Below are 25,654 nucleotides of genomic sequence, written 5' to 3'. Positions count from 1 at the left end.
GTCAGGTAAGGTATAATGGGTGTTGGCAAGATAGTTCTAAAAAGAGAGACCAGGGCACATATGGGTTTGAAGGCCGTTGATGAGGATTTTGACTTTACTGTCAGAGCAATGGGAGGCCCATGCAGTGCTTCAGCAGGGACTGGATGTGGTCAGAACAGCCTTTTAGATTTCCACCATCTATAGAGGAGAGGGGCGGGAGGGGAGCAGATCACGGAGGAGTCCATTCTAAGTAAGGGAGAACTGTAGCTTGTTGTTTATTCGTTATGATGAGGAAGGAGAGATGTGGCCAGAGTGTAGAGCTGTGCAGGAAATGAAAGTGAAGGGACTTGCTGTTGGATTAGGTACAGCACGGAGGACAGTGTGTCAAGGTGACACCAACTTTCTGGACATACATTTCACATAGGAAGGAACAATGAAAGAGTTGGGTTTTGGCAAAGGAGAGGGGTATAAAGAGATGGAGTTCTTTATATATTGAGATGTCCAAGAGTATTAAGTATGTGCTTGGTGCTCTGAAGAGAGCAGTGTGGTTTAGATATACAAATTTGGGAATCTTTTGCCTGAAGGTTGGTCTTGAATACACAGTGTGGCTGAGATGACCCTATTGTGTGAGAAAGGAGGCGTGTGTAGATTATGAGGATCTTTTGAAGACCACTGACAGAACTTGTAGTGGGGATTGCTTGGGATTTAAGTGACAAGCAGTTTGTCTTAGTCAGGGTTTCTATTCCTGCACAAAACATCATGACTAAGAAGCAAGTTGGGGAGGAAAGGGTTTATTCAGTTTACGGTTCCATATCGCTGTTCATCACCAAAGGAAGTCAGGACCAGAACTCAAGCAGATCAAGAAGCAGGACCTGATGCAGAGGCCATGGAGGGATGTTGCTTACTGGCTTGCTTCCCCTGGCTTGCTCAGCCTGCTTTCTTATAGAACCCAGCTCTACCAGCCCAGGGATGGCACCACCCACAATGAGCTGGACCCACCCACCTTAATCACTGTTGAGAAAATGCCTTACAGCTGGATCTCATGGAGGCTTTTCCCCAACTGAGGCTCCTTTCTCTGTGACACAAAACCAGCCAGTATACAGTTATAAGGAAGGTTGTTCAATACAGAGACTGAAGCCTGGAGGGCGAGGGGCTGGAGCTCTAACTCCAGCCCTTTGATTCTGGGCTAGATTCATCTTCTTCCCTTTTGCCTGTAAGAATAATGGTATGTTTTCTTCTGCATCTTGTGGGTCAGATGAGGTGCTGTATGCAAGCTGTCCTGTACTGTGTGTTTAACTTGACTTCAGAATCAAAGGAAAAGGTATGCCTTTTCAGCTTATGATGGATTGACACAGAGCAAAGGACTGTTTGATTTTCTTTTAAATGTCTCTAAAAGGTTTTTACATTGCAGCTGAAGTCATTGTGCTCTTTTACACAGAATAATAGACAATGTGATGGGAGCTGGTGATTTGATGTACTTCAAAGATACCCGGAGCCAGTCAAGGTCTAGAGAAGGGCATCTCACTTGATCAAGAGTGCAGAGAGCATATTCTTTTTTAAAGTAAGGGGTGATAAAAAGAATTAGGGCCCTTCATTCTGGAAAGCCACAGGCTAAGAAAAGAGCATGATTGAAATTTATGAAATAATGAAAATCATAGGATAAAAAATATGAACTTATTAAGTCCCAGTGGATAAAACTATGAAGACATTTTTTTTTATCATTTTAAAGAAATAGTTTTAGGGCAAAGTAAAAATAGTACTTTTTAACAGAGAAATGGTGAACACAAAGATCTTATTACTCTCAGAGTTTGCCAGGATCTAAATCAAATCAAAGAGAGATTACAATATTACAGGTCAGATTCATGGGGGATGGTAAAAGTAACCTAAAATAATGTGGTAAAGTTGCCTGTGCCTAGAAGGAAAAGTCATGGGGATTGGGTGGCCACTGGGCTTCCTGTCTTTGACTGATATTCTTATTCAAGGAAGGATTCTAAGTGGGCATGCTTGGAGTAGAAGGTGCAGAGAAAATAAGAGACCATACTTACAAACTCGACCTCCCTGTCTTTATGGAGTCACTTCTTAATTTTTCTTTTTAATTTTCATTTGTGTGTGCAGGCGTGCATGCACAGATGGGCACATGCATGCGAAGACCAGACGTCAACTGTGGGGGTCCTTTTGTGAGCTATCTGCCTTGATTTTTGAGTCAGGACCTGCCACTAGGATCTAGGCCTTTCTGATTAGGCTAGACTGGCTGGCCAGTGAGCCCAAGGACCTGCCTGTCTGCCTCCCCTGTGACCCTGAGGGGATCCTGCTCCCAGCTCCCATGTTAGGATGGATAACCCATTGCTTCTTGCTCCACAGTTTCCTTTTCAGATGACAAGCTTTCTGATTTAATTTTTATCTTCTCATTTAAAGGTTCTTTTTTAAAGAGTTAAAAATAACCACAAGGAGAGCCTGCAATGCTCCCTTCACCGACCCAGATAGTTTAAGAGCAGGTATTTTAAGAGACTGGCAGCAGCTTCTCATCTGGGGACATAAGCTGGCTCTCAGGAGCCAATGAGCTCAATGTAATAATGAAATATTAATCCTATTTCCCATATGTGAAGTGCTCTTTGTTCCCTCCTAAACCCTCCTTATCCCTCACTGTATTGTAGGAAAGCTCTGGATTACAGGGCAAGAGGCTCCTGAAGTTATCTGATCTTGAGTGAATCACTTCACACCTGTGAATCTTGGCTTTCCCATCCTTAAAACAGATGCTAGAATCTCACGGTGAGAGAGCTGAGGGATATTGCCCAGCCAAATTGGTGGAATAGGGCCCAAAGAAGTACCAAACTCCAGGTAGTCCAACTGGATAACTATGGGATAAATAATTTCTATTTTAAAACTTCTGTATTGGACTATCTACATAATACAGATAGATTTTTATTTTCATTTTAGTTTGGTTTTTTGAGACAGGGTCTCTGTGTGTAGCCCTGGCTGTCCTGGAACTCACAGAGACCCACCAGCCTCTGACTCCAGAGTGCTGGGACCAAAGGACTGAGCCTCCATGCCCAGCTACAGATGGATTTTTGACTATATTTAGTCTTTCATATTGGCTCTAATTTTTTCACATTCCCATCTGGCACATAAATTCTTGCTGGCCTGGGCTGTGCATTTTTTTTATTCCATGTCAATGTTGCAGGAATGGGCACTTAATCCCTGATAATTGATTGCTGGAGCACATTGCTGCAACTTCAGTTTTCTTAAAAAAATCTTATTTTTAATGATGGTCCTTAAATGCTTTAACCTCTCTTGTGGCCCGCCACCCACCAGAGGTAGTGGAAAAGAAAGGATATGGGGGAAGTTGACTTGCTTAGAAAGTTTTTTTCTGTAGTATTTTCCTATTATTAACACCAGCAGTTCAGTTTGGTAGAGTCATGTCAGCAACAGTGGTGAGAGGACCTAGCAAAGACAGCCAGGCCTCAGCCTTGGCTCGAGCCAGCAAGAGGGACCAATAGGGACACCAGGAGATGTTCTCCTGTGCCTCTCTCAGGAAAGCAAAGAGACCCACAAGCATTGTCCCAGGAAGCCAAGCTCTCTCTTCCTATCACTCTGTGGAGTCCTGTTTATACTCTCCAAACATCATGTGTCCTCTGAGTGCCTTGTCTCAGCACAGGTCTTGCCTCAGCACAGGTCTTGCCTCAGCAGCCACATCTAGTCAGCCCAAATCTGCTGAGTCCTGACAAGTGGAGCTCAACTAGGCAATGTAAGACAGACCAATGCATGTGTGTTGTTAGCAAGGAATCCTTTATCATGTGTTCTTTCAAGTGTTTATTTTAGCAGTCCTCTCTCCTGTGTCTGCTTCAGCTAAACTTTACGAGTCTGTCTTAGTCTTTTTATCTGTGTTCACTTCAGGAAAACACCCTTTCATGCGTTTGCCCCAGCAAAACACCACCCAGCACAACTGACTCTACAAAGAACCCTTAAATTTCCACTTCACACCATTTAACTAAACTTGGGATTTGTACACAACACAGGCCATTTTCTCTGCCTTCCTCTCTCCATGTGCACTGGCCATGCTCTGCTATGGGCAGGAGCCCTTCCAGGCCCTCACGGTTTTGTCAGTTCGAGGCTTCGCTTCGAATATGAGCTCTTCATGAATTTGAAGATCCACTGACCTGCCCTGAACTGACTGTGGATGATTTGCCTGAATCGGCCATTCTTTCCCTCAGGCATGTTTGAGGACCCCCCCCCCCCAACTCCCCTCCCAACAGTATGCTTCCCTCCCAGACCACTCTTCCCTCTGCTTGAAGAAGAAGTCCAATGCTGACCCTCTTCTAGCTGTGGTGGCAGCAAGATTTCACAGTGCCCCAAAGAGCCCATGTTCTTTGTGTAAGAATATCATTTCTAGATGCCCCTAAGTCACGTCCATGAACCCTTTGTTGAACTGGTCCACACAAAGAATATGTTGACATAGTACGACTCTGTAACTTATGAATAAAATACGTGGGCATGTATATCTGCATATTTAATCCAGTTAAGCTTAGGTATTGCAGGGAAAGAGACACAGTTATGGTTCGGAGAAAACTGTCTTCCACAGCCTCATATGTTTGAGTTTAAAGCCCTCAGTGGCAGCACTGTTTTGTGAGGTTGCAAAACCTTTTTGGATATGGGACCTAGCTGATGGAGATAGGGCCATAGGGACAGATTTTAAGAGTAATGGTCCAATCTTGCTTCTGGTCTAGCCCTCTCTGTTTTCTAGTTAGCTGCCACTAGAGATGTGAGGGAGCCACTCATACTCCCACCACCACAGACACTGCCACCTAAGTCTGTGTCAGGTTTTTGTCCCATTGACAAGAAAAATAATTAATACATACACATGCACAAACACACATGCACAAACACACATGCACACGTGCATGCATACACACACACACACACACACACACACACACACACACACACACACTCATAGAGTGAAGATGGCCACATGGAGACAGAGACAAAAAGTGGAATGTCACAGCTGTGAACCAAGAAAAGCCAGGGTGGTTGGAGGTCATCCGGCATGGAGAATAGGCAGGTTAACATTTGGTTTTGAACTTCTGGCTCTGGAACAATGAGAAAATAAGTTCTTACAGTTTCAAGTCTCTGTGTTTATGGTACTTTGTTTATGGAAGCCATAGGAAATGAACATGCTGCCTAAGATTCTAAATGAAACAAAACCATGCTTCACACAATTTCCTCCAGCCCACAGTGGACCACAGATGTCATAGTTGTCCTGTAATATTGTAGCGGAGTAGAAAGTTTCTGCCTAGTGACTTCATGGCCATGGAATGATCATCTTAGTATAACATGTCACTCACGTGTTTGTGGCGATGATGAGTTAAACAAGCCCACTGTGATGTCAGCTGAACGGAGTTCAGCACACAACAGTCACACAGGCCGATGACACATGGCTGCTTCTGGTTCCTGTCAGTCTACCACACATACTTCTTATTGTTATGTTAAAATGGCCTCCTTCCACTTAGGAGAGGGTTTTCTGTAAACCGTGGGCAGCAGCCATCTACCATACATCTCAGGCTCACCACATCTCCCAACTGTGGCAGGAACTGCAGCGAGTTACACAATGTAGGTTTGTGTGTTTTCTCTTTGGTGTTTGCACGGTCACTATCACCTCACAAAGCACATTTCAGGGTGTAGCCTTGTCTTTAAGTGACATGTGATTCTTTCTACAAAAGGGAGATTGATTATCCACCATCTCCAGAAGGGCCGTTGTCACAGTCCTGCCATGCTTTATTGGTGATTACTTAAATAAAAGACTCCAAGACTCTGATTCCTACACAATTCTGTGTGCATCCTGTGTGTGTGTGTGTGTGTGTGTATGTATTATGTATGTGTGATTTATGTACTGGTATGTGTGTGTGTGTACATACATGTAGAGGCCAGAGACTAGCATCCTGTGTCTTTTTTGATTGCTCTCATCAATTAATTTTTGAAGGTTTATTTATTTCATTTTATGAGTATTTTGCCAGCATCTATGGATGTGCAATGTGTGCCTGGTACCTGTGGAGGTAGGAGAAAGTGCCAGGTTCTCTGGAATTAGAGTTTCAGATGGTTGTGAGCCATCATGTGGATGCTGGGAACTGAAGCTGGGTCCACTGTACCAGTGTTCTTCATGAACTGCAGAGCCATCTCCAGCCCTGTCGCCCTCCCCTCCCCTCCCTTCCCATCCCCTCCCCTACCCTTCCCTCCCTTCCCCTCTCTTCCTATTCCCTCCTTTTCTTTTCTCTTATTTTTTCTTTTCTATTCTTTCTCCCCCCTCTTTTCCTCTCTCCATTTCTCCCTTCTCCTTTCCTCCTTCTCATTCTCTCCTTTTTTGAGACATATCCTCACACTGACCTCACTGTCCAGCTAGGCTGACCTTCCTTCCCAGCCAACTCTGCTGGGCCTCTCAGATCCTCAACCTGCTTAGTTCCTAATCATCTTTTCGACCACCTTACACTGTCATACTCACATACTTGTGACACCCACACACTGTGACACACATACTGTGACGTTCACACTGTGACACTCACACACTGTTACACTCACACACTGTGACACTCATACATTGTATGGTCACACACCAGTCACACTGTCCAAGTTATACAGTGTCATGTACTGTCACAGCCTTACATTGTCATACTCACACACTGTGACACTCACACTGTCATAGTCACACACTGTTACAGTTACACATTGTCATACTCACACACTGTGACACACACTGTCACACACTGTCACATTCACATACTGTGACACACACTGTGATACTCACATACTGTCACAGTCACACACCGTGACACTTACACACTGTAACATTCACACAGTGTCACACTCACACACTGTCACATTCACATACTGTGACACTCATACACTGTGACACATATTGTAATACTCACACACTGCAACACACACTGTGACACTCACACACTGTTACAGTCATACACTGTGACACTCACACACTGTGACACTCACACACTGTTACAGTCACACACTGTCACACACATGGCGACATTTTATTCCATTTTCAGATACTCGCACTCACAGTCACTCTGGACACTTCCACCCATTCATCACCATGGAAACCCCTCACAGGTTACATCTCTCCTTCTAGAAGTATTCTCTGAAGCCTCTACCCAAGGGAGGCATCTTCCTCAGTCTTTAGCACTAACACCATCTGACATTTGATGATTATTTTTATTCATTTACTTTTTTGTAGTCGTGGTTTCTATCTTCTTCTAGCAAATAGGCTCTTCGAGGGCTTCCTGTTGTTCTGTCTGGTTCATCTCCACAGGCTCAACACCAGCATAGTGCCTGGCACACAAAAAGCCTTCGGGCAGTCAATGGATTGACAGGGGAGTGAATCTATGAGCTGTAGTTTGAGCTGTTAACTAGCAGTCACTGAGGTTCCCAGTTCTGGATCTTTACTGGACCTGGATTTAAGTCTGGCTCTCCCTGGGTAGCTGTGGGACCTGAACTTACCTTCTGAGTGGAGATAGTGTTTTCTTTTCTCACCTGCCATAGAAAAGACAGACGACACAGCACTGCTTACCAACGACATAAACCTGTATAGAAAATATAACACAAAGCTTCCACATTAAACACTAGATAAGCACTAGGTAATCGATGTTACTTGGTAATAAGTAATACTATGTGATAGGCATGAGTCACAGACGGCAACATGTTTGGGTGTTTTGCCTGAAGTTACTCAAGTATTCTTTATGGCACCTCTTGAGGTGGCTATTGTTGGCCCCATTTAATAGATAAGAAAACTGAGGCTCACAGACCCAGTGATTTAGTTAAATGGAGTTGGAGAGTGGTGGTCAGAGCCAGGTCCCCAGCCTAGTCACATGTCTCCACAGCTACATAAGGCCATCACACTTGCTGCCTCAGCTCTAAACCTGGGCCTCTTACATACCATTGCTCCCAGGGAGGTCAGGACTCTTGTTTACCACCTGCCTCAGTGTTATGGATAAATGTGAGATTTTTTAATACATTATAAACTAGGAACCTACACTAGGGGATAGAGTTTAGAGTTCTTTTTGAGAAAGAATGTTTATTTTTTGGTTGTGGGTTTTGTTTCAGAGCCTGCTGATGATGCTGGCAAACACACGTGTGACCAGAACACTCCAGAAGCATTTCCGTCTTTGCTCGGTTGTTATCGATAAACGGATAGATAGAATAACTTCCTTAATTCATTTGAGGTATCCGAGTCAAGGGAAATGCAGGGCTACTAATGTCTGGGGGCATCTTTGCCGCATGCATACCAAGGACATGGATTTTTATGGGCATCTATTTGTATCATACATTGTATTTAGTTGGGTGGTTATTAACAAAACTAAGAGTTAGCAGATTGTAAGATAAGTTGCAAATGGAAGTCGGATTTAACCATTCTCTGCACAAATCTAAGGAAGTGTGTTTTGCATACAAAGCAAGAATATGCAAGCAGTAGCTAGTTTTTCAGGAATCGCTAAATCTTAATTTAGCGATGCCACCACCAGGTTGTCCCATGAACACGTCTGTTTCTTTGATTAATGATTGATGATGTGTGAGGCCCATATTACAGTGGCGGTGCCACACCTGCCTAGCAACATTCATTTTTAATAATAAAAGCAAACGTGGCTTGATCTCAGATCTAAAGACCCTGAGTTTTACTGTATAGACTCGTACAAGTTATTCAACATCTCTGAGCCTTCAGTTCTCTCTAACTAGAACGATGGGATGCCTCAGTGGATAAACGTCACCCCCAAACTCAAAATCCTGGCATCCAATGTGGTGATCTTAGCAATTGGCGCATGATCAGGACATGAGGGTAAAGGCTTCATGAATGAGATTCCTGTGATTTTAAAGGAGGCAGGAGGAGGCCGCTTTATCATCTTACCATTCCAACGTGTAAGGCCATAGTCTAGACAAACAACTAGAGGAAAGTGTGCTCGTAACAAACGAACACCAAATCTGGGTCTTTATCATGGTCTTCTCAGTCTCCATAACTAGAAAAATCAAATTTCTGGTTATATGCCGGGTTATTTTTAGGATTAATAAAAAAGTAAGTTACTACTGTGAATAATTTATATTCTCTTTCCTAATGAACATTAGTTTTTAAAAAAATAAATTTTAGAAGAATTTTTCAATTCGTCAATTTTTCTGAAAGTACAGCTCTTCCCTATGTAAGTCTGACACCCAGAGCCTCCTCTGGTCCAGCTGATCCAAACATGTGACATTTGCCTTCTGATTCACACATATGTCTACTTGATATATAGGATATATCGCCTCATGGTTCAGACGTGCCAGAAGAGGGCATCAGATCCCATTACAGGCGGTTGTGAGCCACCACGTGGTTTCTGGGAATTGAACTCAGGACCTCTGGAAGAGGAGTCACTGCTCTTAACCGCTGAGCCATTTCTGCAATTCCCACTTTGGTTTAATTAAAAAAAAAAAAAAAAAAAAAAAAAAAAAGACCCTCTCCTGTGTCCTAGCTGTGAAACATTTGTTTGTTATTTGGTTATTTCTCAGTAAGAGCTTGTAGTATTCAATTTCTTGCTGTTGAAATAGAGGACGGCCTGGTTCACCACCTGTCAATCAGCATTTTGTAGCAGGCATTTCCATAAATGACTTTGTAGTCATCCCTGGCAGCATTATCTGAAGTGGTCTGGGCTGAACACACTTCCAGCATTATCCCTGTGCAGGCCTGTGGTTCCTTTCTCACCTGCAAGGGTAGGGGGATATAGCCTGCTTCAGACTAAAGGCTTTTGAGGGGGGAGGGGGAGGGCGTGGAGTTTGGGACTAGATCAGTGTTTTTCATTCTTTCCGGTGTGACTTGTCTGTTCCAGAAAAGTCCAAGAATGTCTTTAGCATCTGTGAGTGTGTCTGGAACAGAGAGAGAATGAACAAACACCACTGCTAGCCTCCCCCACCCCCACATCTATTTAAGATTCAGCAAAAGACTGAGAAGCTCGAAGGTTCAGGCAGGCTACCACTCGCCAATGGTTTCCATTTAATAAAAACCATTTTTCTTCTTTCTTTTTTCTTTTCCAATTACCTAAATAGTTTCCCCCGAGGGAGCAGAACTGAAACACACTTAAAATTATCCAGTAAAAGAAAAGTCATCTAGAATCCACTGCTTTCAGATATCTAGTTAGCACTTCATAAACATACAGATGTTCCTTTAAGCACACACACTACTCACAAACAGGCTGTTTTACAGGGACAGGACCTAATAGGTGCTTTTTCATCTGAGCCTTTGAAAAAGCAACTTCCGCTTTGCCACTGCCTTCTCAAAGAAAGAAAATATTAGCAGCTGCCACCACACACCTTTGATGACCTTTATCAATATAGGTGCACATAGCTGATATAGAATTTTATATAATCGTACACAATTATCTATGTGTGTAAAATGGAAAAGGGGTGATACAATTTTTCCATGTTATAATAACTCAAAAAATGCTGTATGTTCATAGTGTCAGCTCTGAATTGTTAATTATTATTAGTCTTGCTTTACAACATAGTTGTTGTAATTTACTCAATCATGCCCCTATTTTTAAGCAAAAGCCTTATTGATATTTTGCCATTGTAAACTCACTGATTCTTTAAAAAAAAAAAAAAAAAACTGAGCTACCATTAATCCTGATAAAGTTTTGAGGTAGGGCACTTACTAAGTTACTGTTATGACTGCTAAGAAAGCTAGTGTGATGTTTAGTGTCTTCAAGAATTCCATTGGGCATGCAGAGGGCTGGGTGGTTGCCCTCTATCTTTTCAAGTAGTGCCCCTTTTAGTGGCACTGTCTCAATACAGTGGCCAGATCATGTTTCCAGCCTCAGGAGCTGCTACTAAATTATTCCGTAGGGGAAACTGTTGCTGAAGCAGAAAGGTTCTGTGTGGCTGACGTGGCAGTTTGCAGTGCCTGCCAGCTGTGAGTAACAGCAGGCTGTCAGGAGGGGATGCAGCAGAAACAGCTGCAGCAGCTTTGATTTAGGAGCAAAGATGTAAGTACTTATTTTCACCACTAACAACTTTGCCCAAACCAAACCAAAGCTGAAGGAAACTAAGAGGAAATGTATTTTTCACTAGAGACCCTTCTAACAGCTTCATTTGAAAATCATTCGTTTAGTTTGAGTCAGAGAAGACAGGCGTTCAGGCCGGCACATGGTTTCATCAGAACGGAGAACTTGACAGGATCCTCTTTGAAAAACAAACAAGCAAAACACCTCAAGTTCACTGGTGGCGAAGGCTGTTTTAGACCCTCACTCAGAGTGCCTGCATACTCTGCAGGGACCTGCCCTTGTTGGAGGGAATGCATGGCTAATGTGCGTGTAATTCCAACTTTCATAGGAATGTAGGCAAGTTTGATTATGGTAGGATGAAAGGAGGCTTGGCAATTACAGTGTTTGGGCAGAAGACAGAGCCTGTTAAATATTTTAAGGAGGATTCAAGCTGGTTAAAGCTGACTTTGAGACAATGTGGAAACTTCTGTTCTCAAGCTATACAGATGACAAGGAGCATGGTGCCTGCCAACTGTGACAAATGAGGACTTGGCAGAGAGCTGTGAGCAAGCGGTGGCTGTGTGGCTTCTGTTCCCAAGGTTTATATCCTGAAGTCGTGTCCAGAGTTCCTGGCATTTGCCGAGTTCATAAGCCATGTGTTTACAGGTTGGTAATTTTCTTTCTTTCGTAGTTTCTTTCTTTCTTTCTTTCTTTCTTTCTTTCTTTCTTTCTTTCTTTCTTTCTTTCTTTCTTTCTTTCTTCCTTCCTTCCTTCCTTCCTTCCTTCCTTCCTTTCTTCCTTTCTTCCTTTCTTTCTTTCTATGAAGACTCTTTTCTCTCCTCACCAGCTTTGCAGAAAACCTCAAAAGGGACCACCTGTTGTCTACCTGGAGTGCAGTAAGGTATTGGCCCACAGATATTTTTAATTCCCACCTCTCTGCTGGGAAAACCTAGGCAAACAAATGGAAGAGGTGGTGGACCCTGTGGAATTTTCAGCTTAGTCGGAAAAACAGATGTTACGAGAGGAGGAGTGACCGCTAGGCTGGGAGAAGAGAGATCTGGGTCCTGGCACAGGTCCCAATAAGCCATATGGCACTCTGGACTGCAGCTTAAGTGTTGTAAAGTGACTGCATTGATTCCTCAACTATTGTGAGTTTCCCACTTGCTGGACAGTTTCTCACACAGCTCTGGATTTTATCCATATCTAAAAGGATTGGATATTTTCCTTATGAATGCGTCTCGCCCATCACCAATTAGGACACTGTGATATTCTGGAACAGTCTGGAGAGATCCTCCTAGAGGGGACCCACTCACAGTATGATATTGTTAGGAACAAGCTTTGCTTTCAAGAAAAAGGCTTTACAAGTAGTGATTCTGTCCCACCTCATCTTAGATGTCTGGGTATCGATTTTCACCTGACTGGTGCTTCAAATAGGAGCCTTTACTACTGATGACTTTTGAGGGACAGAGGGACAAATGAAAGTTCTTAAGATGGCCTGAATGAAATTTGACCGAGAAAAAAAAAATAAATAAATAAAGCAGGCTGTGGTTTCAACTAAAATACAGAAATGACACTAGTGACAATGTGGAGTTTCCTGGCTCCAGACGCTCACCACCATAGATCAACTGATTACACTTGGACACTGGGGGAAATTCGTGAGATGTTTAAATAAAAATGGTAAGTGAAACACATTTCCTTAGCGTAATTCTTACACATTTATTTCCCCCATCCGCCGTGTCTGGCCTAGCTCACAAAGCTATCTGCACAGGTCTGCACACATCCCTTGTTGTCTGTACTTTTGCATTTATTGTGATCCTTCATAGGCTTTGGTTGTTGTTGTTTGAGTCAAGCTCTTATGTAGCCCAGACCGGCCTGCAGCTTACTGTGCAGTTTAGGCTGGCTTTGAAGTCCTTATCCTCTTGCTTTAGACTCTCAGGTGCTGGGACTACAAGCATTTGATACTACCCCAAGCTAAAGAGTCCTTTTGACCTGGACAAGTCCCCTCCCCAGGGACGACCATGTCCATCTGCCAGTCCTTTATCTGCTCCTTCAGCCTCTCCTTTCATTGGTTTCCCATTTTGAGTTAAAAATTTGTGTGTCTTCCATTTTACATCATCCCACGGACCATCAAACCAGCCAATGAAAATGAACAGCTCCTTCACAGCATGTGCTCTCTTCTCTCCATCCTGATCTTTCCAATGACCCAATGAAACTGAGTTGACACAGTTTCAAATGTGTCCAGGACTTGATCTCCCACATTCTTTTCTCTCCTCTTACCCTGCCCCCCTCCTGCTCTCTCGTTTTGTTTGGTACAGGATCTCATGTAGCCCAGGTTGCTCTTGAGTTACTGTGGAGTAAGGCTCACTTACTGTCTTCCTGCTGACATCTCTCTCCATGCTGTTCTGACCCTGCGTTCTCAATGTACATCACCTCTTCTTTCTTCATTTTCTCACCTAAACTGTTATTTTGAAGCCTGTGTTCACCTTTGATAGTCTCATTTATAGCTGTGATTTTAATTATGACATGGGTGTGGATACTGCCTAAATTAAAGCACACAGAATCTTCAGAAAAAAAAAAAAGCAACACATAAACAGACAAATATCGTCCACCACAAATGCATGTCTCCTCAGCCTTCTCTTGGAAGCTCCTCCTGACTCATTGTTACTGCTTTGGACTCCCTCAGCAAGCATTCCCAAAGGCAACTAAACTTACCATGGCCCAACATGCTTCTGCCAGTAGAATTTTTGGTTAGGGACATCAGTGTCCAGTCAGCAATCCAGGGCTGTGTAAATCCAGCTAACCTCCAGATCCCGCTTACTCTGCCTCCTTGCTGTCTCTTGGATCTGATATCCATGTCTACACCATTCTTACTTTCCACTAGTCCCTTAGTTTGGCCTGTACTGATCGAAGGAGGACATTATTGACTTTGAAGCCTCACCTTGCCTGTGGTATAGAGTTCTGGAACTCTTTCCTCCACTAAATGCCAGAATTACTTTATTTGCGTTACCACCTGACGTTAAACAGATATGAGACAGGATTATGTTTTATTTTGTAATCCTGATGCTTACAACAGCATAAGGCACAAAGCAGCTACTGAATAGACTGTTAGTGAGCAGATGGATGGAGCAGTAGATGGCCACCGGTCCACCCCTGTTGGCGCTGCGCTGTCTCAGCTAACTCAGTGGGAGCTTTATATATTTATTTATTTATTTTTCTTCTTCAGTAGTTTCAAGATAACTTCTGTAGGTTGGAGACGTCACCATCTCCAAGGTCCAGTTCAGAGTGATATGTCCCTGGACATGTGCTAGATGTGGCTAGGAAGACATAAAATTCTTATATTTATGCCTGAATATTAGTGCCCCTCTTAGATAATAAGATAGAGTATGTCTCATATGTGGTATGTAAGTTAAGAACAGACAAGAAAGGTTATTAAAAAGAAAACTGATGAATTATTATCAGAAATGACAGGACATCGGGCAGGCAGAAATAGCAGATACGTTTTTTTTTTTTTTAAGTAAAGAACCCCACGTCTTAGCTATGAGTTGGCAGCACATGCTTTAAAATTTTTTTTTTGTAATATTTTTTATTAGATACTCTCTGTATTTACAATTGAAATGTTATCCCCTTCGCCTACCCCGCTCCCCTCCCCCTCTACTTGTCTTCACGAAGGTGCACTAGCTCCCAATCACCCTCTCCACCTCAGTGCCTTGGCATTTCCCTGCATTGGGAAAACGTGCCCTCCCTGGACCAAAGGCCTCTTCTCACATTGATGCCAGACACTGCTATTCCCCACAGCATATGCAATTGGAGCCATGGGCCTTTCAATGCATGCTCAATGGTTTGGTGTTCTAGTCCATGGGAGCTATGAAGAATTTGGTTGATCGACAATGTTGTTCTTCCCATGAGGCCGCAACCCTCTTCAGCTCCTTTATTCCTGCCCCCAGCACTCTCACCTGGGACCCCATGCACAGCTCAGCTGCATGACTCTGGCAGAGCACCTGAAGAGGCACCTCTATCTGATGCCTGCCAGCAAGCACCTCCCAGCATCAGCTATAGTGGTGATCAGATATAGAAGCCAGTGGTTGCACTTGGGGTAAATTTCCAGGTAAGGCAGTTCAGGAATGATCCCCTCTTCAATCCCTGCTCTTCCACTTGATCCTGTACCTCCTCTCATGAGTGTTTTGTTCACCCTTCTAAGGACTGAGGCTTCCACATTCTGGCCTTCCTCCCCCTGTCTTTTTTTGAGCTTCATAAGGTCTACAAATTGTTTCTTGGGTATTTAGAGCTTTCTGGGGCTAGTATCTAATTATCAGTGACTGCATATTATGTGTGTTATTAGGTGACAGGATTACCACTCAGGATGATATTCTCTAGTTCCATCCATTTGCCTAGGAGTTTGGTAAAAGTCATTGTTTCTAATAGCTGAGTAGTACTCCATTGTGTAAATGTACCACACTTTCTTTATCCATTCCTCTGTTGAAGAACATCTGGGTTCTTTCCAGCTTCTGGCTGCTATAAAAAAAGGCTGCTATGAACATTGTTGAGCATGTGTCCTTATTATACATTAGAGCATCTTTGGGGTATATGCCCAGGAGTGGAATAACTGGGTCTTCAGGTAGTACTATGTCTAATTTTCTTTCTTTTTTTTCTTCTATTAGATACTCTGTATTTACATTTGAGATGTTATCCCTTTACTGGACCCTGCTCCCATCCCCCCTCCTCCTCCATTTGCCTTTACAAAGGTGCACTCCCTCCTGATTCCCCTCTCCACCTCATTGCCTTGGCATTCCCCTACATTGGGAAAGCATGCTCTCTCTGGAACAAAAGCCTTCTCTCACATTGATGCCAGACACTGCTATCTTCAGCTACATATGCAACTGGATCAATAGGTCTCTCAAAGAGCACATAAAGGTTGGTGTTTTACCCATGGGAGTTTTGGAGGGTTTGGTTGGTTGATAATGTTGTTATCTTCCCATGAGGTTGCAGCCCCTTTCTGCTCCTTAGGTCCTTTCTTTAGCAACCTCATTGGGATCCCCGAGTTCAGACCAATGGTTATCAGTAAGCATGCTCAGATGTATCTATGTGACTCTAGCATAGTCCCTGAGGGGGCATCTCTGTCTGTTTCCTGCCAGTAAGTACTTTTTGGGATCAGCTATAGTGCTTGAATTTGGTGACTGCATATGGGGTGGATCCCAAGGTGAGGTGGCTTCTGAGTGATATTTTCTTCAATCCCTGTTCCTCTATTTGACCTTGCATTTCCTCCCATGAGAGTTTTGTTCTCTTTTCTAAGGATGGAGGCATCCCCATTTTGGCCTTCCTTCTTTTTGAGCTTCATACTGTCTGTGAATTGTTTCTTGGGTATTGGGTATTCAGAGCTTTCTGGGGCTAGTGTCCACTTATCAGTGAGTGAATACCATATGTGTTCTTTTGTGACTGGGTTACCTGACTCAGGATGATAGTCTCTAGTTCCATCCATTTGCCTAGGAATTTCATGAAGTCATTGTTTCTAATAGCTGAGTAGTACTCCATTGTGTAAATGTACCATACTTTCTGAATTCATTCCTCTGTTGATGGACATCTGGGTTCTTTCCAGCTTCTGGCTATTATAAATAAGGCTGCTATAAACATGGTGGAGCATGTGTCCTTGCTATATGTTGAAGCATCTTTAGGGTATATGCCCAGGAGTGGAATAGCTGGGTTTTCAGGTAGTACTATGTACAATTTTCTGAGGAACCAGACTGATTTCCAGAGAGGTTGTATCAGCTTATAACCCTACCAACAGTGTTAGTGTGTTTCTCTTTCTCCACATCCTTGCCAGCACCTGCTGTCACCTGAGTTTTTTATCTTAGCCATTCTGACTGGTGTGAGGTGGAATCTCAGGGTTGTTTTGATTTGCATCTCCCTGATGACTAGGGATGTTGAGCATTTCTTTAGGTGCTTCTCAGCTATCCAATATTCCTCAGCTGAGAATTCTTTGTTTAGATTTGTACCCAATTTTTAAATAAGATTACTTGATTCTCTATAGTCTAGCTTCCTGAGTTCTTTGTATATAATGGATACTAGCCCTTTATCAGATGTAGAATTGGTAAAAATCCTTTCCCAATCTGTTGACTGTCGTTTTGTCTTAACAGTGTCCTTACTTAGCCTTACAAAAGCTTTGAAATTTCATGAGGTCCCATTTGTCGATTCTTGATCTTAGAGCATAAGTCATTGGTGTTCTGTTCAGGAAAATTTCCCCTGTGCCTATGTGTTCTAAGCTCTTCCCCACTTTCTCTTCTAATAGTTTCAGTGTACCTGGTTTTATATGGAGATCTTTGATCCACTTGCACTTGAGCTTTGTACAAGGAAATAGGAAAAGATTGATTTGCATTCTTCTGCATGCTGACTAGCAGTTGAACCAATACCATATGTTGAAGAGGCTGTCCTTTTTCCATTGAATGTTTTTAGCTCCTTTGTCAAAGATAAAGTGATCATAGGTGTGTGGGTTCATTTCTGGGTCTTCAATTCTGTTCCATTGATCTTCCTGACTATCTCTGTACCAATACCATGCAGTTTTTTTTAAAAACCACAATTGCTTTCTAATATAGCTTCAGATCAGGGATGGTTATTCCCCCAGAAGTGTTTTTATTCTTGAGAATAGATTTCACTATTCTAGGTTTTTTTTGTTATTCCAGATAAATTTGCAAATTGCTTTTTTCAACTCTATAAACAATTGAGTTGGAATTTTGATGGGCAGTGCATTGAATCTGTAGATTGCTTTTGGCAAGATGGCCATTTTTACAATGTTGATCCTTCCAATCCATGAGCATGGGAGCTCTTTCCATCTTCTGAGATCTTCTTCAATTTCCTTCTTCAGAGTCTTGAAGTTCTTGTCATACAGATCCTTCATTTGCTTGGTTAGGGTCACCCCAAGGTATTTTATAGTCTTTGTGACTATTTTGAAGAGTGTTGATTCCCTAATTTCTTTCTTAGCCGGTTTATCCATTGAGTAGAGGAAGGCAGTTGATTTGTTTGAGTTAATTTTATAGCCAGCCACTTTGCTGAAGTTGTTTATTAGTTGTAAAAATTCTCTGGTAGAATTTTTTGGGGTCACTTAAGTATACTATCATATCATCTGCAAATAGTGATATTCTCACTTCTTCCTTTCCAATGTGAATCCCTTTGATTTTTTTTTTGTTGTTGTTGTCTAATTGCTCTGGCTAGTACTTCCAGTGAAAGAGTTAAAATTTCAACATAGCCCCCACTAACCCTGCCCTGAGGACAAGTATGTCTTAAGGCTGAGAACAAGAACCTCAGACCACCTGGTCTCGATAAGGTCTGACTCTGCAGTCCTGAGAAAAACTAGTATAAAGGTCAGTGTGCCCCAAAACAGGGTGATCTGGAGTTGAATCATATCCAAAAGCAGACAGAGTGTGCCAATTTGAATAAACCAATGAAATTGATATGTGCCCGTTGCTAACTGCTTATGTAATTTTCCCTATAAATATGTTCCCCTAATTGAGTTTGGGGTCGACTCCTCTATCTCCTGTGTGAGATGTGTATTGTACCCAGAGCTCTGGTGTTAACCCCCCTCCCCTGAATAAACCTCTTGCCTGATTGCAGCAAGATTGGATCTCTGTGAGTTCTTGGGTTCGCTTTCTCCCGGTACTTGAGTGAGGGGCTTCTCCAATTTGGGGGTCTTTCACCAGTACTATATTGAATAGGTAGGGGGAGAGTAGGCAGCCTTGTCTAGTCCCCGATTTTAAATGGATTGCTTCAAGTTTCTCTCCATTTAGTTTGATGTTGGCTAACGGTTTGCTGTATATTGCTTTTACTATGTTAAGGTATGGGCCTTGGATTCCTGATCTTTCCAAGACTTTTATCATGAATGAGTGTCGAATTTTTTCAAATGCTTTCTCAGCATCTAGTGAGAGAATTTTATTTTTATTTATTTTTATTTATTTTTTTAGTTTGTTTATGTGGTGGATTACGTTGATGCATTTCTGTATGTTGAACCATCCCTGCATCCCTGGGATAAAGCCTACTTGGTCAAGGTGGATAATTGTTTTGATATGTTCTTGGATTCGGTTTGCAAGAATTTTATTGAGTATTTTTGCATCGATGTTCATGAAGGAAAGTGGTCTGAAGTTCTCGTTCTTTATAGGGTCTTTGTGTGGTTTAGGTATAAGCATAATTGTGGCTTCAAAGAATGAGTTGGGAAGTGGTCTGTTTTTATTTTGTGGTATAGTTTGGAAAGTATAGGTATTAGGTCTTCTATAAAAGTCTGGTAGAATTCTCTACTAAACCCATCTGGTTCTGGGCTTTTTTTTTTTTTTTTTTTTTTTTTTTTTTTTTTTTTTTTTTTTTGGTTGGGAGGATGATTTTGATGACTGATTCTATTTCTTTAGGTGTTATGGGACTGTTTATCTGATTATGATTTAACTTTAGTATCTGGTATCTGTCTAGAAATTTATCCATTTCCTCCAGATTTTCCAGTTTTGTTGAGTATTGGCTTTTGTAGTAGGATCTGATGATTTCTTGAATTTCCTCAATTTCTGTTGTTATATCTCCCCTTTCATTTCTGATTTTGTTAATTTGGATACTCTCTCTTTGCCCTCTAGTTAGTCTGGCTAAGTGTTTATCCATCTTGTTGATTTTCTGTATAGTTCTTTTTGTCTCCATTTGGTTGATTTCTGCTCTGAGTTTGATTATTTTCTGCTGTCTACTCCTCTTGGGTGTATCTGCTTCTTTTTGTTCTAGAGCTTTCAGCTGTGCTGTCAAGCTGCTAGTGTATGCTCTCCCAAGTTTCTTTTTGGAGACACTCAGAACTATGTGTTTTCTTCTCAGTACTGCTTTCATTTCATCCCATAAGTTTGGGTATGTAGTGGTGTCATTTTCGTTAAATTCTAAAAAATCCTTGATTTCTTTATTTTTTTCCTTGACCATTTTATCATTGAGCAGAGCATTGTTCAGCTTCCATGTGTATGTGGGCTTTTTGTTGTTTTTGTTGTTATTAAAGACAAGCCTTAGTCCACGGTGATCTGATAGGATGCATGGAAGTATTCTGATCTCCTTTTATCTGTTGAGGCCTGTTTTGTGACTGACTATATCATCAATTTTGGAGAAGGTATCATGATGGCAGTACATGTGTTTAATCTCAGCACTCAGCAGGCAGGGAAAGACAGGTGGAGGCCAGTCTGGTCTCTGGAGTGAGTTGCCGGATAGCCAGGGCTACAAAGAAAACTGCTGTCTCAAAAACAAACAAACAACAAAAACACCCCAGCAAAAACCAAACCCCTAAAATTGAAACAAACAAACAAACAAACAAACAAAAAGCAAACCCAGGTCTTTAGAGAGGTGGGGCTACATGCCTTCCTCCGAGGCTGAGTGAGGCAGTTAGAATGGCTTGGTGGTTTTAACTGTCAGTGCTGTTCCTTATGTCCTAAGCTTTTAAACCACCAAGTCTATGAACCACTCCATTGCCCATGGCTGCTGTGTGCCTTGGGCCTTCCTTTGCCCAGGAGTCTTTTTCCAGTGTGCACCCTTCTTTCCAGAGCACATTGCCTTCTTTCACCTACTTCTGGTATAACGCATTCTTCTTATTTTGCAGGTCTCAGTTGAAGCAGCTTTTCTTTTGAGAAGCTTTCTTTGACTGGGCATGGCACCTTCATAATGGATTTCACTTGCTTCATACTGTCATTCCCCATACATGTCATTTTAAATAGTTTGTCTGTGTCCCCATTAGGTAGTTGTCTTGGCTAGTTTTATGCCAACTTGACACAAGCTACAGTCACCAGAGAAGAGAGAGTCTCAGTTGAGAAGATGCCTCTGTAAGATCTAGCTGTAAGGCATTTTCTTAATTAGTGACTGATGGGGAAGGGCCCAGCTGATTGTGGGTAGTACTGTCCCTGGGCTGATGGTCCTGGATTCTATAAGAAATGCTGAGCAAAGCCATGAGGAGCAAGCCAGTAAGAAGAACCTCTCAGCTCATGGGCTCTGCCTCAGCTCCTGCCTCCAGGTTCCTGTCCTATTTGAGTTTCTGTCCTGACTTCCTTCAGTGATGAATTATAATGTAGAAGTATAAGTCAAATATACCATTCCTTTTCCAAACAGTGTTTGGGCATGGTGTTTTATCATAGCAATAGAACTTCTAAGACACCAGTAAACTTTAAGAGTACAAGGAGTAAGTTCACCTTGATCTCTTTATGTGGCTTTACTTGGCATGTAATGGGCACATATTTTCTAGTTATAAGGTAAGAACATGAACTGTGGATTCTTTCTATATAGTTTTGGGACTTACCTTCTTCACTATAGGAGCTATGGAGAATCAACTTTTGTGGGAAAAAATAGTTCTATTTTGATTAACAAATGAATTTATATTTGTGTAAAGTAATTATTTGTTGAATGAAAGAACTACTTTTTTTTTTCATTCTCTATAGGTGAGTTAGTTGGAGTCAGTTAATGATGTCATGTATTTGATGAATAACATCCGGATCAGGAGGAGGACATGATGTCATTAATGCCACGAGGAATACAAAGCATAGCCTTAGTGTTAAAGCAAACAGTGGTAGCAATCTTGTAGAGAAACTCCACCACTGAATTCAGGTGGCTGTGTTTGCTCGGTGCACAGAAACTGCAGCAGTCAGTTATAAGTCGTTCCCAGAAAACAGAAAACTTTGGCAGCAGTGTTGTGATGACTGCAGACATGCATGCTCAGAAAAGAGCATTCTCCATCATCTTGACATGCCCTTCAATGTCCTCCAGAATTGAAGTTTGGACTTTGTTCCTTGGCATCATAAGTGGTTCCTACAGAAATTGCCCCAGCGTGCTAAATTCAGCACCAGAGCAGCACTCCTGGGGAGCAGCTCTATCTGCAGGCACTAATTCCGGACGGAGAACAAGGGACGTAAGTGCCACTAAAACACGTGTCTGCATTCACCGGCTATTTCTGTACATGAGCAGTGGGCAGAGGAGTAGAACACCAGAAAGTGGAATGGAACTTTGTTGGCTGACAAATTGGATGAGGAGAAAATACAGAAATGAATCTTTTGAGTTCTTTATTTTTATCACGGAATAGCTGTCTACCTACCTACCAATCTATCATTAGGCCGAAAGAGCCTATTTATTCAGGCTTGATGACTTTGAAGGCTGTGATCATTGTATTCACATGAAATGAGTTTTAACATCATTGCATTTTTCTGTTGAATATATTCTCTGACTATATATATATATATTGCTAAGCACTGTGTGTTTTTTTTTCTTTTTCTTTTTTTGGACATAAACATTGGGCTAGAAATCCTCTGATTGATTTGCTGTAAAGTTTTTCATTTGGTGACTAATGCAGTTGTACTGCACGAACTTGGCAAAATCTCTGACCCTTTCTGCTCTTCCCTGTTGTTTCTCAAGTGAACAGTCCCACAGATTCCACTAGATAATGAAGCAACAACTCACGGGTGGGTGCTTCTAAGCTGTGGTGGCTGTGGTAAGAGGTTATAAGAAAAAGGGCAGAGTGACTATTGGAAATAGTAACTCTGGGTTAGATTATCAATCGATAATAAAGCAAAACAACGTGAAAAGTTCATTATGAATGAAAGATAAAAGCTAAATAAAAACCATATTCTAAACAGTTGAGAAAGGCCATTCATGCATTTTGTGGGGGAAGGGGTGAGGAGAGCAATAGTAAAAAAAAATTTTGTATTCAGGAAAATCATGAAGATCATTTTGGGTTTTTCCTAAGATGTCACTGAATAAGACTTGAGCTTTAAAAAAATGCACTTTTTAAAGAACTGAGATTTGAGTGTCATACTGCCAGGTTATAAGTAATTCCACTGGTACAAAGCGATGGACTAATTAAAAAAAATCTTGTATTGAATTGGCTCTTCAACAGTTTTAGATACACACACACACACACACACACACACACACACACACACACCTAATAACCACTGCTTTCTCTCTCTCTTCTGTCTCCCCCCTCATTTCTTATCTCTAATGATCCCCTCCCCTCCATAAGTTTCTTTTCCACCGTCACATCTTTTTGTTTTGTTCCCTGCTGAGTTTAATCAGGGTTGTCTGTGTGATTGCATGTTTAGAATTTCTCACTGGAATCTGATGGGATCATTATCATAAGATATACAACTGACTGCCCTCCTTCAGAATCCATCAGAGAGGCATGGAGCCTTGAGGACCCCTCCCTGATCCACAGTTGGCAGGTTGAGTCTTATGCAGGCTTATTGAAGACAGCTATGGATTCTGGGAGATCGAGATTGCATTGGTTATGTTATGACCGGAAGAAAAGATTTCTCTGTCTTTTTCCTTGTCTTTAGGCTCTTTTATTCCTCCCCTTGCTTTCCTTGATCTCTAAGCCTTAGAGTGTGTGGTGTAAATGTCTTCTTTAGGGCTGAGTACTCAACAATCCTGTGTTCTCTGCAGCCTTGAGCAGCCTTGAGTATATTCATTGAAAAGAGAGACTTTTCTGATTGAGGCTGAAAATAGCACTTGTCTGTGCTTGTAGACATAAATATTTAGAAGGCAGTTAGGTACCATATCAATTTAACTAAACAATAGTGGCAAGTTTCCCTTCCCCCATATCCAAGAACTCTTCAGCCATGGGTTTTTAAATCAAGATTACAGTGCCAGGCATGCATTTCTCCTCCAGAATGGGCCCCCAAACCAAGTTAAGTGATGGTCACCCCATAACAGTCACGCCACCATCGCGCCAGTAGATACATCTTGCCTGGCTTGGTATTATAGTTCAGAGTTCTCATCTGGGCAAGACCACTGTTTTCGTTTCCTGCCTCACCCCTTGAAGCCTGCATAGTAACTTCCTGAACTATGAAAACTAGCCAGCATAGAGGAAGCTTTCAGTCCAGTTTCAGCTCAATTCTTTACATCTTTAGACCAAGGCATATGATGTCTTCAGCAATAGGATCTTTTCAGTTAGTTTTGATGGGCAACCAAAAGGAATAGCAAGAACTTGTATTGTTTGAGGGCAACTCATAAGGAGGTACACCTGCCATTGGGATTTGGCTAAATAACTAACTATAGCTATTAGGTGCAGCATGCAGTTCAAAGGCTATCTTCTTTCTGCCTATCTTTTAAAACTATATGTTAAAATTGGTTTACAAATAGTAGATTTCCATGTGGCTTTTTCATATACTTAGTTTGGTTAACCCCTCCTCTTCCCTCTTCTTCCTTCTTCATCTCTATTTTAGCAACCTTTCCCATTATTCTCCCTCTTTGTTTTCATATTACCTATTTTCTGCTATTCACCATCCCTTGAGGTAACCCTTGACCCAGTGACCCTTTTCTAGTTTCTGGGCCTCTACAAGGAAAACACACAGATCCTAAAGTTAGGATTCATGCACAGGGGAGAACATGTAGAGTTTGTTTTTTGAGGTCCTGGGACACCTCACTCACCAGTCATTTACTTTCAATTTCATTTGTATTTACAGCCATAGAAATTTCTCTGTGTAAATATATCACCATTTCATTATATATTCATCTATTGACAGATATCTAGGCTGATTTTCTTTTCTGACTATTGTGAATAGACAAGCAACAACCGTATTTGAATGGGCATCTTTGTAGTAGGATATAGAGTCCTCTGAGTATATGTCCATGAGAGGCATGGTGGGACATGTAGTTGATTCTAGCTCTTTGAGAGGCATGGTGGGACATGTAGTTGTTTCTAGCTCTTTGAGAGGCATGGTGGGACATGTAGTTAATTTTAGCTCTTTGAGGACCCTCCAGACTGATTTGCATAGTAGCTGTGCCCCATCCATACACTTCCACCAACAGTGAGTGAGGTTTCCTATTTCTCTATTCTTTCCAGCACTTGTTGTCATTTGATTTCATGATGACAGTCATTGTCACTGGGGTGAGAGGGAGTCTTATTTATTGATCATTCGGTTTGTTCCCCCTTCCCCCAATTGATACTAATGATGTTGAACACCTTTTAAAGTCTTATTAGTCAGTTGTATTTCTTTTTAAAAATACCTGTTTACAACTATGGTACATTCTTTAATTATGGCTTTTGTTTGTTTGTTTGTTTACTCTTTTAGAGTTCTTATTCTGGATATCAGTCCATTGTTGGATGTCTAGCTAGTTGACAAGAACTTTCTTCCATTTTGTGAGCTGCCTCTTCACTTCACAGCTTCTTTTGCTGTATAAAAGTTTTAAAGATTTCAAAATCACTTTAGTGTATATATATATATATATATATACCACGGTGATTGTGTGGAGGTCAGAGGACAGCTTGTGGCCCACTTGCCCTGTAGAAGCTTTCAACATCATGAGGTCTCATCTGTCAACTGTTGGCTGCTGCACTCTTTTAATAACTTTTGCTGGACACTTACTATAGTTTCTTTTCTAAGAGTTCCTAGCAAGGGTTGTCTAGTTTTTAACAGTTGCTACACACCAGGATCTACAAATGTCTTGGACTACCTTAATTACCACTCTCGGGCTCAAGTGGCCTGTGGCTAATAGCTTAGCCCCACCTGTTAGACCTTATATTTGTTTATTAAAATATTAGTTAAACCTTGGTCTATGCCACAAACAGTGCTTTCTCTTAGTTATCCTACCATGGTCTTACAAGGGTATCTGGAACAAGATACAGCATCCTTTAAGGAGGCTACTTTGCCTGGGATGCTGTTACTTGTCTCACAGTTAATCCTGAGAGGTGCAGGAATGCAAAT

General features: G+C 41.8%; 1 protein-coding gene across 1 annotated transcript in view; it reads left to right on the top strand.

Annotated features, from left to right (window-relative positions):
• The first annotated feature begins 11,599 nt into the window (after nt 1-11,599).
• The window catches only part of SEC16B (SEC16 homolog B, endoplasmic reticulum export factor), a 76,309-nt gene continuing 62,254 nt past the window's right edge, over nt 11,600-25,654 (top strand). Inside the window, exon 1 of the mRNA XM_080918728.1 lies at nt 11,600-11,645. The gene's annotated coding sequence lies outside the window, so the exon portion shown is untranslated. The remainder of the gene's footprint in view (nt 11,646-25,654) is intronic.

This window comes from Micromys minutus (genome assembly GCF_963924665.1).
Source record: "Micromys minutus genome assembly, chromosome: 1".
NCBI lineage: Eukaryota > Metazoa > Chordata > Mammalia > Rodentia > Muridae > Micromys > Micromys minutus.
Note: the sequence above shows the minus strand (reverse complement) of the source record. Positions and strands in the feature narration are given on the sequence as shown.